This window comes from Rattus norvegicus, chromosome 4, assembly GCF_036323735.1.
Source record: "Rattus norvegicus strain BN/NHsdMcwi chromosome 4, GRCr8, whole genome shotgun sequence".
NCBI lineage: Eukaryota > Metazoa > Chordata > Mammalia > Rodentia > Muridae > Rattus > Rattus norvegicus.
The window spans coordinates 77,681,632-77,699,145 of NC_086022.1; the positions used below are offsets into that span (position 1 = coordinate 77,681,632).

Genomic DNA, 17,514 nt, shown 5'->3' on the forward strand with positions numbered 1-17,514 from the left:
AGCAAAGTTTATACTGTGAAATCCTGTCTCAAAAAATAAATAAAATGCATCCAGGCATGCATTCAACCTTGTAGCCCACTTAGGTCCTATAATATATTGCAACAAGGCCAAGCAGGATAAGTGCAGCTTTCAACAGGTATTAAGGAAATCATTCTTTGCAACAGATGGAGAACATTCTGGGAAACCACACCAGGTCAAAATGCAGAGAACAAGTAAGAGATCTTATGGTGCTCAGCCCCAATTGATACATCTACAATACAGATTCTACACTTAAAGTTCAGGGAACATATCAGAAGAGGGGGCAGAAAAAAAAAATTAAGAGCCAGAAGATGAAGAAATCTGCTGAGATTCTGTCTTCTAGAAGTGACAAGGAAGCGTCTTCACCCATGATAACTCAACAATACAGCTGCTTAAACAAGATCCAAAGAAGTGTAACGCTAAGAAACATACTAACATTAAAGAGGATAATCTTATGGGGCCATCCCTAAACAAAGAACTACAGGCAATTAAAGATTGTTGAGAGTGGGAGAAATGTCTTCCCCGGGGATGAGCACCCTAAATGGGTATCAACTAACAAGTGATCAGCCCTGAAATCATGTATATACAAATAACACTAAATGGACTGAATAGATTATATTTATAGATTTAGGTAAAAACATACACAAACATAACAATAAAAAAGGAAGTGACCATGAACATGGAGAAGTACATGGGAGGAACTAGGAGGAGGAAAGGAAAAATGATGTAGTTATATTTTTATGCTTAAAAATTAAGAAAAAAATAAAATAAAAATATGAGCTGGAGAGATAGCTTAGCAGTTAAGAGAGCTTACTGATCTTCCAGAGATCTGAGTTCCATTCTCAGTACCCTCATGGCAACTCACAAAAACAGCTGTAATTCCAGTTCCAGGGGGATCTGAGAAAGGTCTTCTGGCTTCCACAGGTTTCAGGCAGAAACACCATACATATGCATACATACAAGCAAAGACTCAAACATATAAAATAAAAATAAATACATCTTAAAAATAAACACAAAGATGTTTCTGGCTATGTCACTTATCAAAAGGTCCTCAAAGTTCATGCAAGTTGTATAGCATGTATCAGAATTTCACTCCTTTTACAAACTGACATAGCAACAATGTCATTAAGCAATAACCTTATAATAACTATGCTCATATACTTAGTATCACTGACAAAAACTTCATTATACAGTGCCCGAGTTCACTGTGCAGAAATTCCTTATCTTACTTCGTTTCTGCCATACTTCTGTGTCAGAGGTATATCCACAAGGTATAGAACTATGTGACTATTTTAGAAATGTATCCGCTTCGTGAGCTGAAGAGATGGCTCATCAGTTATGAGTGCTTGCTATGCAATCATGAGAGCCTGTATTCTGATCAACAGCCAGATAACAGCAGGCATCTTAGAAATCCCTGTAACTCCAGCTCCAAGGGATTGAAAACCCAATTCTGGCTCCTGTACACATACACATGTACTCGCACACGAAAGCAAATAGTTTTTAAATTTTTACTATGTGGGAGGGGAGGGTGGCTAGGGGAGGTAGTCTGGAAGTCACAGGACAACTTACAAGAATCAAACAGTTCTCTCCACCATGCAGGTCCAGGGTGAATCAAACTCAGGTCATCAGACTTGGTGGCAAGCACTTTTGCCCACTGAGCTATCTTGACAGCCTAATAAATAAAAATTTTAATAGAAAAAATATATCAGCTCTAACTTCTATAACATTTGAGATGCTAGTAGATTCCTCTCTACTCTTGCCATTAAAAAGAATGAAGAGCAAGTTACAGAGCTGCACAGAACCATAGGAGAATGATGAAGAACAACCCAATAAATGACTTATAATTACAGTCACTGCTTCCTTCCTTCAGTTTTAGCTTCAAAACCCACCTGAAATTATTACAGTAAAGAACTCATCAATCCCAACAAGATATCTTTCAGTTAAAAAACCTGCCACCTTCGGCTTCGAGCCAAGCACATAGGCACATGCCTATCATCTTAGCTACTCAGGAGACTAATGTAGGAATATCATGAAAAACTAATAGTTTGAGACCATTCTAAATAACACAGGAAGATCTACCTCAAAAAAGAAAAGCAGAACATGGTGGTGCACCTTTATAAACCTAGCATTCAAGAGGCTAAAACAAGAGGACCTCAAATTCCAGGTCAGCCACAGCTACAAATCAAAACCTGGTATCACAAAAAGAATATGAGGCATAGTCGCCTATCCCAGCACTCAAAGGCCAAGTGAGGTAGGACTGCCTCAAAGTTAAGGTGTGTATGGGCTACACAGTAAATTCAAGACTAATCTGAGCTACGTGGCAAGTGAGGGAGGAAGACCTAGTCTGTCTGCTTTGCCAATTCCTTTATTACTGAGAGAGAATATGTGAGCCCATGCATGAACATATAGAGGTTAAAAGACAGCTTTTGGGAGTCAGTTCTCTCTTCCACTGTGGGTTCCTAGAATCAAACTTGGGTTTCATAGCAAGCAGTTTTATCTATATCTCACTGTTCCAAATTTCTGTCAAAATATTTCAATGTATCATTCCAATTTCCTTAAATCACTGGTTATTAAAATCTCTATTCGCTGGAAGCTACCAACCTAGGTGTTAGGCATACAATCAAATCTGTCCCACAGCACTTATACAGTGTGACACATAAACAAGTGAACAATTTGATATATGCTATAATAAAAGCATGAACAAAACCCTGGGAGTGTCTGAGAATTCTGGAACAGCATCTCTAAAATAAAACACACAATCTGATGGACATTTCTCTGAATATAGTGCATTGTTCTTTCTACCCATGCTCCACCGTACGTGAAGATTTTACCAAACTATAACTACTATGGAATTTACAGAAAAAGTCACCATCTATACTGACATAAAGACTTCAAAGCTAATCTATAAACCATTTCTAATTAGCCCATAAATCATTGTATCAGCAGAGAATTTTTCCTTGTTTTTTTTTAAAGCAAATCAACTTTCTTCACTAGTATTTAAAGGCTAATGATGAAATAAATCTAAACTTCTTAAGCATATGACCTCAAAGAATAAAGGACACCGTAAAGCAAACGAATTTTGGTATGATTTGGGAAATCTGACTAAAACCTTTACATAGCCAACACAAAAATAATCACATGTATCCATGTAAGAGAAAACCAGTACCAAAAACTACACAACTATCTAACTACACAAGTCAACAAGTGGCTTTTTCTATCACTATTTAGACTGTCTAAATATACTCTCATTTCTATCAAAACATAACGCAGAATTTTCAACCAATTCCTCAATGAGATTTTAGGAAATATATGTGGCAAGTACAAAATAGCAAATATCAACTAGAGGACAAATCACATATTCTGGCAAAACTGGAATTTTTAAATTCTACACACCCAAGTTTCTACCCAAATTCTATACAACTAGCTCACCTCATAATGAATGAGATTATCAATAGGACTTTAATGTAAATATAAACCTTATGTTACAACCTCAACATTCAGAGCAACACCTAGAATGTCTGTTCCAAGATGCTCCTAAATCCTAAGCAACAGAAATTTGAACTGCATTTCTTTGTCTCCATTCATATGAAGCCGTAAATTAGCAGATTTACTTTAGGTCTTCATTAGATGAAACAGTGCAATTGAAGAGTCTGGTTTTTTTCTTTCATTCTTTTTTTTTTAAAGAAATATATTCAAGACCCATCAAAATAAAAATTTAGGATGCAATTTTTCTAAGTGTTTCTGGGACTTTAAGCATTTCATTCCCTAATACACCTCTCCAAAGAGAAAAAGCAGGATTCTTTTCGTTTAAGACCAGAATCCAACCCATTTCCAACTTAAAAGAACAAGAACAGGAAATTAAATATAACCTAAATATTTCCACATACTTGCAAGTAAAATTATGAGACTTTTATTTCTAAATATGAATTCACTGCTAATGTTCATTAGTGAAAATAGAAAATAAATTTTGAAATCGCCAAAAATATAAACTACATTCAACTGTGACAGCATTAGTATTTTTCAAATGTTTTATGTGCCATTAAAAACCCATAAAATTAAAATGATAACGACTTTCCTGAAATTGAAATGGTGTTGTATCATTGTTGTACGGTATTTGAAATATCAAAGACAAATTTTTACTTCAGATGAATTTGGATTCTACAAATCCTATGTTAATAAACAAAGGAAGTTTCTTTGAATTGTGACCAGAATACACTCGAATTTCTTAGGCAACAAACGTCTTTTCTGACTCACCAAAGCTTTTGTTCACTGGAAACATGACCCACTAAAAAGAAACTGTCAGTCCTTCAGCGTAAACCCACATTTCTCGTGGGTATTTTATTTCGATCATCTACTTCTATCATCTCTTCCACAACCAACCCCTAGAGATTTGGGGAATAATCACTGAATAAATGACAGTTGATTTCGTTAGCACCTGTCGCCGTTCTCAGAAGCTCATAAGTTGGCCAAAACAGTCCGTAATTTTTTTAAAATTTTGATCCTTTAAAACGTAGAACTCACAAGACGTTCACCAAGTTTTCCGAAAGCCCGTGCTTTCTCAGTTTCTCCCATTTTCAAAAAGTAGCCCTGCAGCATACATCTGGTGCGTGCGGGGGGAGGGGGAGGTTGTACAATGAAGTGAGAGAAGGGAGCACAGCTGGACTCTTCCATCGAACTTAGCACAAAGCCAGGCGAGGACATTGGCAGCCCGAAGCTGTGGGAGACTCCCGGCTCTCGGGGAAATGTCAGCCGCGGGGCTAAGGGAGTTCCCAACATCGTTCATGCAGTCCCGCAGCAGCAAGGCCAGGCGTTAGTCGGTCGCCCCCCAGCAGGGCCAGGCAAGGACGAGCCCTGCCCACTCGCGTTCGCGTCGCGCCTCCCCACGCCCCAACCCGCGCGGCGGGAGCCGAGTGTCGCCGTCTCCCCTCCCCTCCCGAGACACAGTCTGTCCTTTGTCTGAGTGCAGACTCTCGACTCGGTCCCACCAACTTGTGTGTACGTCCCGTCCTACCCGGGCGCTCCCAGCCACACAAAGGAGACTTGAGGCTTAGAGCTGCCGGCCCGGATCGGCCACAGGAACGCCCCCAGCCCCGGCCCGGCGGGAACAGGCTCCGGGACAGAAGCCCCCACCACCGGCCCCCGCTCTCCCACATCTGCCGGAATCCACAGTCCACTCCTGGGACCTCGTGGACCTGCCCGCACCTCATGACCCCTCGGAAAGCTGTCTCCTAGCCCTCCCTCCGCGCCTACAAAAGCAGCGCTCGAGTGAGACCCGCTGGGCGATGCCTGAGACTGGCCAGGCACTCGCGCGGAGGTCCCGCGGTCGCCGCCGCCGCCCCGGGGCGCGTTCCAGATCCCTGACTGCCGACCACCGGCGGCTGACGGCGTGCATTACCTTCGTCCCGCGCGCCAGCCCGCGCTTCTCCCGCGCGCCGCCCCAACGCGCCGCCGCCGCCGCCGCCGCCGGGACTCCACTGCCTTCGATGTCCCACTGGGTGTCGGACGCGACCGGACCGAGCGCCAAACGCAGCAGCCCAATCGTCATCGCTTTTATTTGGCCCCCCCAGCACTATCAAGCGCCGCCCCGATTGGAGGATGCGAGAGGGCGCCCGTCCAATCAGAGGGCCGGATGAGCTGTGAGCCTTCCAAGCGAGCCCCAGCCCAGGGACAGGGAGGCTCGCCGGCGCCAGCGCGTGCGCGAGTGTCAGGGCTCGTTCTGAGGAACGCGGCTAACCGGGTGGAAGCTCCACAGTCTCTGTCTTTGTTCTTTTGCCAACGTGCGGTACCCTCTCAGGAAAGCCATGGACAGGCAGGCGGAGATCGGGCACTTGGCGGGACCCGAAGCCCGTTATGGGCAGGAGGCGGGGAGGTCGGGATGGCGGGAACCGGCCGGGGGGCGGGCCAGCTCTTGGCGGGAATGGGCTCTTGAGTAGTTCTCGGGAGGGGGAGGGGAAGAGAAGGGCGGGCGCCAGAGCCAAGTTTGAAATAATTCAAAACTCGGGTTGGTAACGGTCTTAACCGCCCTCTTCCCCTGGCGTGCCATTCTGGGCCCGGAATCCAACACTCTTGTTGGCGACACGGACAGAAAGGCGCGTGGCGGGCCCCACGGGGGACTCAATGCGGGACGGGCCGCGCTCCACATGGAGAGGACCAGTAAGCAGAGAAAGTTAGTGCGGTTCCTTTTGGCACCTTGGAGGCTTTGGTTAGCAAAACTAGTGCCTAATGCCCTGACAGCATAGGAAAAAGCGACCAGATTTCTCTGAAAGGCCTTCCAATCTATGTTTATGGTTCTCAGCACTTATCAAGGTTTCAAGTTGTTTATTAGCAACTTTTGAGAGCAGATAGCTCAGTCCCTGTTGTCTCAGCAAAGTGTAAGGAAGTTTGCAACATTTTTCAATGGCTAGACTATCTTGAAAGTCAACCTTTCCCCTCCTCGAGGACTAGAAATGTGCTTCTTATACAATACACAGCACCCACACACACACCCTGGTTTCAGTTATCTGGCAATGAAGTGAATAATGATATTTCAAATTTACTTCTAATAAGATGCATCTGTATGGCAAACTAACAGACCTGCGAAAACAGGTTCAACAATGAAGAATTAACACTGAGAATTTGTAACACTCTAGAAGTTATGTATCTGTATTGGTCATGGTTCTCTAGAGGAACAGGCTGAATGAATGTATGAATGTATTCATTCCTTCACTGATTAAATGGATAGAGAACGGAGAATGAATATATATGTATATAGATATTCAGAATATATATAGAGAGAGGGAATATATACATATTCTTTCACTGGTATTCGAGCACATCCAGGCTTGTAGACTGAACAACTAGCAGATTCTTGGGTTTTCTGTTGGTAGACAGTCATTGCTTGACTAGTTGGACCACAACCTGTAAGCCACTCTAATATACTTGTGTGTGTGTGTGTGTGTGTGTGTGTGTGTGTGTGTGTGTGTAAATGGAAAAGTCAAAATCCACTAGTTCAGTCCATAAGCTGGGATGACTTCAGCTGAATTCATTATACACCTGAAATTCATTATACATTATACAATGGTTGTAATGCCAATGAACGAATGGGCTTGCCATCTAGAGTGAGGGCAAGCAGTTGCAGCTTCCCACCTAAAAAGATCTGAATTAAAAGTCAAATGATTTAATTAAGAAAAAAGCCATCACAGGTGTACCCTTAGTTTTTAGTTAATTCTTGGGTTTTAGTTAATTCCAGATGTAGTCAACTTGACAACCAAGAATAGCCATCACAGCATGCAGTTCCTCATATACTGCTAAGAAGTATATATGAACTCTATAAGATGAGAAAAATACACTCATGTCCAAATAAAAGCAAAATATGATTAACTCAAGGGTGCTCTATAATGCGAGAAACTAACAGTCATTAACATATTAACCTATCATGGTAAAATGCTACCCAACTACATCAGCAACTTACACTTGCTGTTTTTTTCTTTTTTTCAGTAAGCAATTTAGACTCAAGGTAACTGCTTATCTTGAACTTTGTGTTACTATTTTGTATGTCCTTTAAATATTGATAACATTTTTAATAGAAAAATCAAGGAAATTACATTAGAGACCATCTGTATATAGATGGAGCTTCTAAAGAAATCCAAGAGTTGTAGTGAAAATTGTTAGGTGTTTAGAAGCAAGAAATGTTGTTAAATATTTAAACAAAACTGTTTTTAGAAAAGGACATTTTAGCCAGCTCCAGAAAAAGCATAAGACCTAGAATGGATGGGGCAACAAAAGTACTTCAAATAGACATGTACAGTCTACATAGAAAATGTAATTGGAGCTGAGAACTGTTATTTAAAAGAGTGAACAGAACTAAAATGTAAAGGCTAGGTTGGAATAGTAAGACTGAATGAATAGTAAGACTAGTGAATCATCATTGCCTTAATTCTGTGGTGACATTAACCAACTACAAAAGATAGTTTAGGTTATAGTGATAGGCAGAAAAAAAGGGAATAACTGGACTTTGCAAATGAGTTGATTATGTAGGGAAGATTTGGTATCTTGCAACAGTGTTTATGAAGGCAAGGAAAATTTAAAAAAAATATTTAGACTTTGCTGGAAGGAAAAAACACCTGACGATTTCTAAAGAAAATACTATACAGGCATGTCCTACAAACTTTTGCAATCACTTCAGTGAGAGGATGGTGTTTTGTTTGGTTTGGTTTTTTTGGTGTTTTGTTTTTAATGTATGTAAAGAACACCAGCCTTGTGTGTGTGTGTGTGTGTGTGTGTGTGTGTGTGTGTGTGTGTGTGTGTATGCTAGCTTCTAAGGGGACATAGATGAAGTAGAAAACCATGTAAAATAGATGAAAGAATACGAGTCACCAAGATTTTTCAAGACACTGGTGGAAGTCATCTTGGCCTGTTAAGAGTCAGAGATTCACAGTGGTTTAAGGGTTAAAACCTAATAGGGGAACTGAGCTCTGAAGCTGCTGCTCCACTGACACCTGTTATGCCCTCTGTTTGCTGAAGGTAATTATGAAGGTAAAATGCAAAGTTAAGGCTTTAGTAGAACAGAACTTCCTTTCAATCCAAGAGTGGAATTTGTTTCCTATGCTTTGAGATGGAAAAAATAAAACATAGAAACCAAGTAACAGCTTGATCAGGAAAGAAATCATTGAAAAGATGGCTCTCCTTTATTTTTACTACATTATACTGACTAGCCTTCAATTCTTGGACCCATTCGGTCCTCCTACCTCCTTAATAATAGACTGTAGGTAATGTCAGCAGTAAGGTGGGAGAAATTAAAGAATCTTTTGTGTGTTCTGGGTGGATATAATGCAAAATAGATGGGGAAAACTAAAGGGATATGAATAATGAAAAGAGACCCAACAGTAAAATGTTACCAGCTGAGACTTGAATATTTTGACACCAATAACAAATTTGCTATGAAAATTGCCTATAGAGAGAATATTTTTATGTAGAGATTTCCAAAAAGAATGTCAAAACAGCAACTTAGTACATTATATCTACCAGGCAGGTCTTAAACTTGAGATTTTTACACTTCAGCATCCAGTGTACTGGCACTATTTCCTGCTTTGAAGTCTTTTGATATTTTCTCAGGCTAGTACCATCATAAAACCATGGCTCCCTTCAGCTACTTATTGAAATTTGAATGTTGCACTGGAAGTTGTACTTTGGAAATTTTTCATACAAAGATTAGCCTGGGATGATCTTAAAAGAATTATCAGGCTGGCTAGATTCTAACTGTTGACCTAACAACCTGAGTTGAAGCCTCAGAATCCGTATGAGCCCAGGCATAGTGAGTGGTACCTTTAATCCCAGCACTTTGGAACCAGAGGTAGGCAGAGCTCTATGCATTCCAGGTCAAGGCCAGCCTGGTCCACATAGGGATTTCTAGGACAAAGAGCCCCTGTCTCCCAAACAAAAAAATATATATATGGTGGAAGGGTAGAACAGCACAGATTCTTGGAAGTTCTCTGATTGCTATACTTGCAGGGTGGCATGCAAACACAATAAGTGTACTTAAAGAAATTGCGTCAATGACTCAATATTTTTAGATATGTTTTGTGTAGCCCAGGACATGCCTCTAATTTGCTGTGTAGAGGAAACTAGCTTTAAACAATACTTTTAACTAATTTTCCAGTCTCTCCTGCTTCCCCTATCCAAGCTTCAATAAATTACTGAATATCTAGATTGGCTGAATGTGGTGGTATACATTGTTAATCTCAGCACACAGGAGGCAGAAGCAGTGGATTTCTGTGAGTTGGAAACCAACCTGTTCCACATTGTTCCAGAGATCTAGGCCAGCCAAGACTACATAGTGAGACCCTGTCTTTAAAAAATATAAATTAGGACGATCAAGAAAGCTCGTGAAAGTACATGCATGTAAGCCTGAAATCATGAGTTCCCCAGAACACACATGATAGGAGTTTGAAAGAAATTCTTACAAATTGTCCTCTGGTTACGTGTACAGTGTGACAACATACACCTACACACATACATACCAAACAAGTATTAAAAAATTAAGCTAGGTTATAGTAACACACTTTTAATCCCCACAATTAGAGGATGGAGGCAAGAAAATCCAGAGTTTAAGGTCAGCCTCTATTACCTAGCAAGTTTAAGGCCAGCCTGGTTACCTAAGACTCTCTGCATTCACAGTCAAAAGAAATGGTGTATTCATGAACTAGCAGAAATTTTTCAATAAGATTTATTCATTTGGTCCCTAGTTAACATTCTTGTTTTAATTTTCTTTTTTCAGATTATTTAAAAAGATATTTCCCACAGTTTCTAAAGAAACAGGACTCAACCATGTATGAAGTTTAAAGTGACAAAGGATTTTAGGAAGACAGCATTTGCCAGCACTATGTTTACACTCTGGCTAAGATTCTCCATTTCTAGGAACCTTCACAAAAGTTCTTATACATGCATATAAAGACGAGGATAGTCATTAATTTACAACTGATTGTTTGTAGTACATACAAAATGGCTTCATCATTCAGGTTGTAGTTATATGAAGTAGTGCATACATATATAATTTATACTCTTGCTAAGTGTTATGCCATTATTAAAATGGATGATAACAAGTGAATGGGGTTACATTTATTTTAAGTTTTTTAATTAAATCTCAGGTAAATTTATCTGTACTGATAGAGATCTCCAAGATGTGCTATGAACTGGAAAAGATAAGTTATAAAGCTATATGAAGGGACAGGGAGCATAACACTGTTAAAGCATTTGCCTAGCATGTACCAAATCCTAAGGTCAGTCTCTAGCATTTGGGAAGTAAGAAATCCCACTTTATAATAATATAAAATGTATACATGAAGAACAATGTCTCTTCTGGAGAAAGAAAGGGAAGGGACAATGAGAAAAAGCCTCTGGTTCAACTTTGTGCATTCTAACTTGTTTACAATGAAGCTATATTTGTGGAGCAGGTGTGGCACATATTTTTAGTCCCAGCACTTGGGAGACAGAGACAAGGTGGATCTCTGTGAGTTCAGACAGCTAGGGCTGCATAGAGAAACTCTGTCTTTATCCGAAAAAAAAAATCATTGTTACAGACTGTAATATTTTTAAATGCTATTTTCCCATTTGTGGCTGTGTGTGAATGTGCACACATGCACTTTAGGTTCCAGAGATTGAACTCTGGTCATTAGGTTTGCATGTTATCTTACCAGCTTATCAGTCTTTTGTTGTTAGTTTCTTTGAGATGGGTTCCTTTGGCTGGATTTTGTCAACACAATTAGAGTCTTCAGTGAAGAAGGATCTTCAGTTGAGAAAATGCTTCTCTAATATCAGGCTGTAAGCAAACCTGTAGGGTATTTTCTTAATTAATGTTCATTGTTAGAAGGCTGGCAGATGGATCTGGGTGCTGTAAGAAGGCAGACTGAGCAAGCCAGAATAGCCTCTGCATCAGCTCTTGCCCTAGTTTTTGATGAAATGTTATATAGAAGTGAGTGAAGTAAACCCTTTCCTTCCCAAGTTACTTTTGGTTCCAGTTTTCAGCACAGCAGTAGAAACCATAAACATGGGTCTTGTAGCCAAGCTTGACCTCAAATTCAGTATGTAGCTGAGGATGATGCTGAAGTCCTCATTTTAAATTTTTAAAATACTACTCTTTAGATAGTAAAAGATATATTCATTCTAAAACATATAATACAGGAAAATCACCAAAAGCCGCCTCTCTTCTGGTATAATTTCCCTGTCACTTTCACAGATGACCTTCCCCTCCAGAACAAACCCACTTTCCCATGTTCTTATTACTTGGCTTCATTTTGAGAGTACTACTAATCTGCAAATCTGATATGAAAAAATAAGTAACATGGAAATTCCAAGAAGCAAAGAAATATATTAGGACACATAAAACATGATATGGGCCACCTGTTATTCCTAGGGACTCTATATGAACTGTACTGTGAAGCAAACAGCACAAGCTGTTTGTCGAACTCCCCTCCCCTCTGCTTGTAAAACTTGGATATCTGATTGCTCCTTCTAAATCTAATTTACTTTCCTTCACAATGTGTAACTTCTATACCTATTAGGCTAGTTTAACAATAACTTTTTCTCTGGAGGCTTAAGGTTCTTCAATTAAGTTTTTTACCTAACCTAACATTTTATTAAAAAGACAGTCACCTAACAGAAGTTGGAGCCAAAGCTCAGGTGATGGAGCTAAAAACCAATGTTGGTTTCACAGGATCATCCAAGGTTAAAGGAACATCAATGCAGCTACATAAGTTACTTTTGGCCACCATCCATTCAGAGTGATTGTACCCAGTCCAATTAGTCAGTATTTATGCCTTATAAATTATAAAAATAAAAAGAAACTGGTCTAGTGGTGTAGACCTGTAAATTTGAGATACTCAGGAGGCTGGGGCAGGAAGCCAACCTGGGCAACTTAGTGAAACCCTATAAAAAAGTATGAAATGGTGAATGGGAATATAGTTTCTTAGTAGAATTATAAATAATAATAATAATAAAAAGTTAGAATGCAGGACCAGCAAGATTGCTCAGTGGGTAAAGGCACCTGCTGCCAGTTTACTACCTCAGTTTGATTCTTGGAAACCACATGAAAGGAAAAAAGCTATTTCTGCAAATTGTCCTTTGACTACATACATGCCATGGTATGGGCATGCACCCACACACTCATATACATTGTGGTCATATGTTTGAGTTATTGGAAGTGTTTGAGAAGGATTAGGAGATGTGCCCTTATTAGAGTAGGTATGGCCTTGTTGGAGGAAATGGGGATGGGCTTTGAAGTTTTAAATACCTACACCAAGCCCAGTCTCTCTCCCTTCTGCCTGAGGTTCAGGATATAAAAGGTCTCAGCTACTATTCCAACAAAGTGCCCACATGCTTCTCACTATGAAAATCATGAGTAATCCTCTGACACTGTAAGCAAGTCCCCAATTTGATACTTTCTTTTGTAAAAGCCACCTTGATCATAGTGTCTCTTGATAGCACTAAAACTTAGGACACACATGAACACAAAAATTTTATGTAGTCCTCATTTTAATTCAGAATTTCATCTCTCCTTCAGTACTTGACTGTTTCTATCCCCAAAATCATTTTACTACTATTAAAACATGCAGTTTCTGCGCACTGATAAGAGCACACCTCATAATTCTTCCCAAATAGTTCCACCAACTGGGGACCAAGTATTCTAACATATGAGCCGATAGGGACAATTCTTATTCAAAGCACCACAATGACTGTAATATAAGCAAAGTCTTGAAAGACATCTGTGCATTTGATTTGACTCATTGTTCCTCTTGCACTGATGAAACATTTACTTTTACAGAAAACTTAAGAGTTGTCCACATAGGGATTTGTTGCCAGCTTAATCATTGAGGACTAGAAGACTTCCAAACTAAACTGATCCTTCACAGAATACAGGTTCTAGGTCCTGTTCTACCTTTCCCATTTTAGTATATGATGTGTTTGCTGATTATTGATTCCCTTTTCTTTTTGTATATTGGCTTATTCCCATGCATGTCACCTTATGGTTGCAAGATAGATGTTGTAGTTTAAAGAAGTATATGTGAATTCAAGACAAAGGGAAGGAAGATGAATTAGTCTGCTTTTTTGTGGGGTATTAAGAAAGTAAAAGTTCCTCAAAAGCTTCCCTACATCACACTGATAAGAAATGCAACACACATGAACAGACAGTGCTAGCTAAAAGGGTGACTGGGGAATTGAGTATTCAGTGAAAGAAAAAAGTTGTCAGAATTAGGCTAGGAACATGGTCTTCCTGAGCAAGAATAGGCTTCTATAGGAAAAGTACAAGAAACCCAGTGTGGCGGTGTACACCTTTAATCTCAGGTTCATCTCTGAATTAAAGGCCAGCACCATGGTCTACATGGTTCTGACCAGATCAGCATGGTGAGAACCTGTCTCAAAAAGAGAGCAATGTAACAGGTGTATGAAAAAACAATACAATGAGATAGGAGAGATTGCTCAGTGGTTAAGAGCATATGTAAGTGAATTATTCTAGCTATCCCATATAAAAGACACAAAATCCTGGTATTTTATGTATAAGTTGTAAGCCTAGATTGGGCACATTGTGAGCTATTCTAACTTACACTTTACCAGCCACATGCTCCTAGTCCATCAGGTCTAATAGGAACCTTCTGTTCTCTCCATCCCCTTCCTCCTTCCTCCTCTCTCCTTGTGTTCTCTATCAGCCACCCCAACCCCCAGCTCAGTGAATGAAACCCCACCTGCATCTGTTCTCTCCAGTAATTGGCTGTTAGCCACATTAACCAGTCAAAGAAAAAGATGAAGATTACATAGCATCATTTGATGAACATGAGAATATGCTCATCTGAGGCAACCGGATCTTGAGAGCCAGTATTTAGTATTTGAATAAATAGTAGCACCAGACCAACCCCCAACACTTCCCCATTTTTTTCTAAATGAAATGGCTCTTTCTCTTGCAATAATAAACAACATACAATAAGAACAATTATGAAACTACTAGGTAAGATTTACATTCACAAAGTCCAGTTCATAAGTATTTGGCAATGTGAATAAAATATTATATTATCCTATCTTGGTGAGTTCAGAATTTCATACCTAAATCATTTTTATCAGTTTATATTATCAACTTGAAAACATGTTTAGACCTAAAAGTGTCTTAAATCCTAAACAACTTTAGCTTAATGTTGAGACTATAACTATCTAGTCTTCAACCCCATCAGAGATGTGAGAAGGAATAAATATTACCTGATATGCAGGAAGTACAGGCAAGCTAAAACTTTAGAACATTCATTTTCAGCCTTCTAGCCTAGAATGTGACAGATTTTTCTATGAATCAGAAATTATGATTCCACCTTATCCTTGCACAGCTTGGCAGTTGGCTTCTCTGTGTCCATGTTTCTCCTTTTTGGACAGCATTTCTGTCTGTAGTTGAAGCAAGGGCAGCTTCAAATGTGACAGCTTGCCACATTTGAAACAATTCTGTATAGAGGTTTTCTGATGCTCCATCATCTTTGAGGTAGTAATAGGATGCTGCCAAGAGTAGACCTGTTTCATTGTCCAAAACAGGCTTAAGTTGATAAAATACTATATTTTTCATGTCTCTGGGGTTTTTTGAAGACCATCTATCTATAGCATAGCTGAGTAGAAAAACTTTATTTTTAGCTATTTACTATTTGTTTAACCTAAGAAGCATATATTGTAATCAACTAGACTAATACCTAGCATGACAGTGAGTTTGACTGACTATTGCATTTCTTGTTTATCTTGAACAATTTGTAATAGCAACTTTTAAAAGGACTAGAACTTCACATTACATTATTAAGAATCATCTGGGTACAAACCTCAAATTAGAATTGAAAACATATGCATAGTATATTGTAACAAAAATAACCTTTATTTTTACATCAGTATAAAAAGGTATATATCAATGTAACATTATTAACTGTAAAATGTTCTTTGGTTTAAGAGTATATTCAATAATCTACTTTTTCCTATTATTATTATTATTATTATTATTATTATTATTATTATTATATCCTCCATTTTCTTCTCAACCTGTTTCCCTTTCCCTAAAAATGAAGGATAAACAGAAGGAAAGAGAGAAATCCCTAAGTCTAAATTCCTATATTCTGTATTCTTTATGAACAGGACCATTTAACAACTTGCAAACAGACACCTTAGAGATATAACAAACATTCATAATCCATCTACCTTGCTTTTCGGGAATGAGGTGCTTTCCCTTAAAATTGTTTCCTATTGATTTGGGGTGCATAGTTTTTCTTTTGAGGGGTGCAAGAAGATTGGAAACGTGGTTAAAAAAGCTAGTTGTAACATTTGTTGTCCAGTCTCCAAATGCTGTAAAAATTAAAGGTTAAATCAAGTCCTGACTGGAACAGTCTGTGATGGTGGACAATTTGAGTTGGCTGCTTTGACGTTGTCCTGGTAGCAGTTCTTTTGAGGAAACAGCTTTAAGGCAGTCTGAGGTAATATCAGGCAGGATGTTGGAAAAATATGCCTCAGCGTTTTAGCATCTTTGAGGGTGGTTCTTGTCAGGGCTCTTTTTGGTTGGTTTTTCTGTGAACATAAAGTTCTCACAGAAAAATACACAGTTCTGCATTAATATGTATGGACTGTGCAAGGTACACAGATCAGTTAATGAAGATTCTTTGCTCTTTGAGCAAATGAAAGACATCTTTCTTTTTATGTTGCTTTAGAAGTTATAAATTAACTCTATAGTTCTTAATATAACTTGGCCAGCTCCCTCCAACCCCCTGTAATTGAGGCAACGTCCTAACAATTTATTTAATCAGCTTTAGCACAAGTACTAGGTGAATTACCCATACTCTATTATTCTATTCACTAGACTGTTGATTCCCCAGCTGCACTCAATTATTTACATTTTGAGTCCTGCCAAATAGTCTTGTTTGGTTATTTCTACTCAACAAATGGTGCTGGTTCAACTGGCAGTCAGCATGTAGAAGTCTGCAAATTGACCCATTTTTATCTCCTTGTACAAAGCTTAAGTTCAAGTAAACCAAGAACTTCCACATAAAAACAGATAAGCTGAATCTAATAGAAGAGAAAGTGGTGGTGGTGGTGGGTGGGAGCTGGAGAGATGGCTCAGGCGGTTAAGAGCACTGACTGCTCTTCCAGAGGTCCTGAGTTCAATTCCCAGCAACCACATGGTGGCTCACAACCATCTGTAATGAGATCTGATGCCCTCTTCTGGTGTGTCTGAAGACAGCTACAGTATACTCACATACATGAAATAAACAAATAAATCTTTAAAAAAAAAAAAAGAAGAGAAAGTGGGAAAGAACCTTGAACACATGGGCACAGGGGAAATTTTCCTGAAGAGAACCCCAGTGGCTTATGATCTACGATCAAAAATTGACAAATGGGACCTCATAAAATTGCAAAGTTTCTATAAGCCAAAGGACATTGTCAATAGGATGAAATGGCAACCTACAGATTGGAAAAAAATCTTTACCAACTCTACATCCAATAGAGAGCTAATATCCAAAATATAAATAGAACTCAAAAAGTTAGATTCCAAAGAACCAAATAACCTTATTAAAAAACGGGGTACAGTGCTGAACAGAGAATTCTCAACTGAGGGATCTTAAATCACTGAGATGCACCTAGAGCAATGTTCAACATCATTAGTCATCAGGGAAATGCAAATCAAAACAACCCTGAGAAACCCTACACCTGTCAGAATGGCTAAGATAAAAAACTCAGGTAACAACACGTGCTGACAAGGAAGTGGAGAAAGAGGAACGCTCCTCCATTGTTGGTGGGATTGCAAGCTGATACAACCACTCTGGAAATCAGTCTGGTTGTTCCTCAGAAAATTGGACATAGTACTACCTGAGGACACAGCTATACCACTGCTAGGCATATACCCAAAAGATCCAACATATGACAAGGACACATGCTCTACTATGTTCATAAAAGCCTCATTTATAATAGCCAGAAGCCGGAAAGAACTCAGATATCCCTGAGCAGAGAAAGGATACA

The 17,514-nt window shown here is 39.3% G+C and overlaps 1 protein-coding gene across 21 annotated transcripts in view; it reads right to left on the reverse strand.

Moving 5' to 3' along the window:
• The window catches only part of Ezh2 (enhancer of zeste 2 polycomb repressive complex 2 subunit), a 74,376-nt gene extending 57,409 nt beyond the window's left edge, over positions 1-16,967 (reverse strand). For 7 of the 21 annotated variants that reach the window (XM_063286021.1, XM_063286013.1, XM_063286019.1 and 4 more), the window contains exon 1: positions 5,414-16,967. The gene's annotated coding sequence lies outside the window, so the exon portion shown is untranslated. The other 14 variants (XM_006236408.5, XM_006236406.5, XM_006236404.5 and 11 more) reach the window with 9 other exon arrangements.
• Positions 16,968-17,514: the final 547 nt, after the last annotated feature.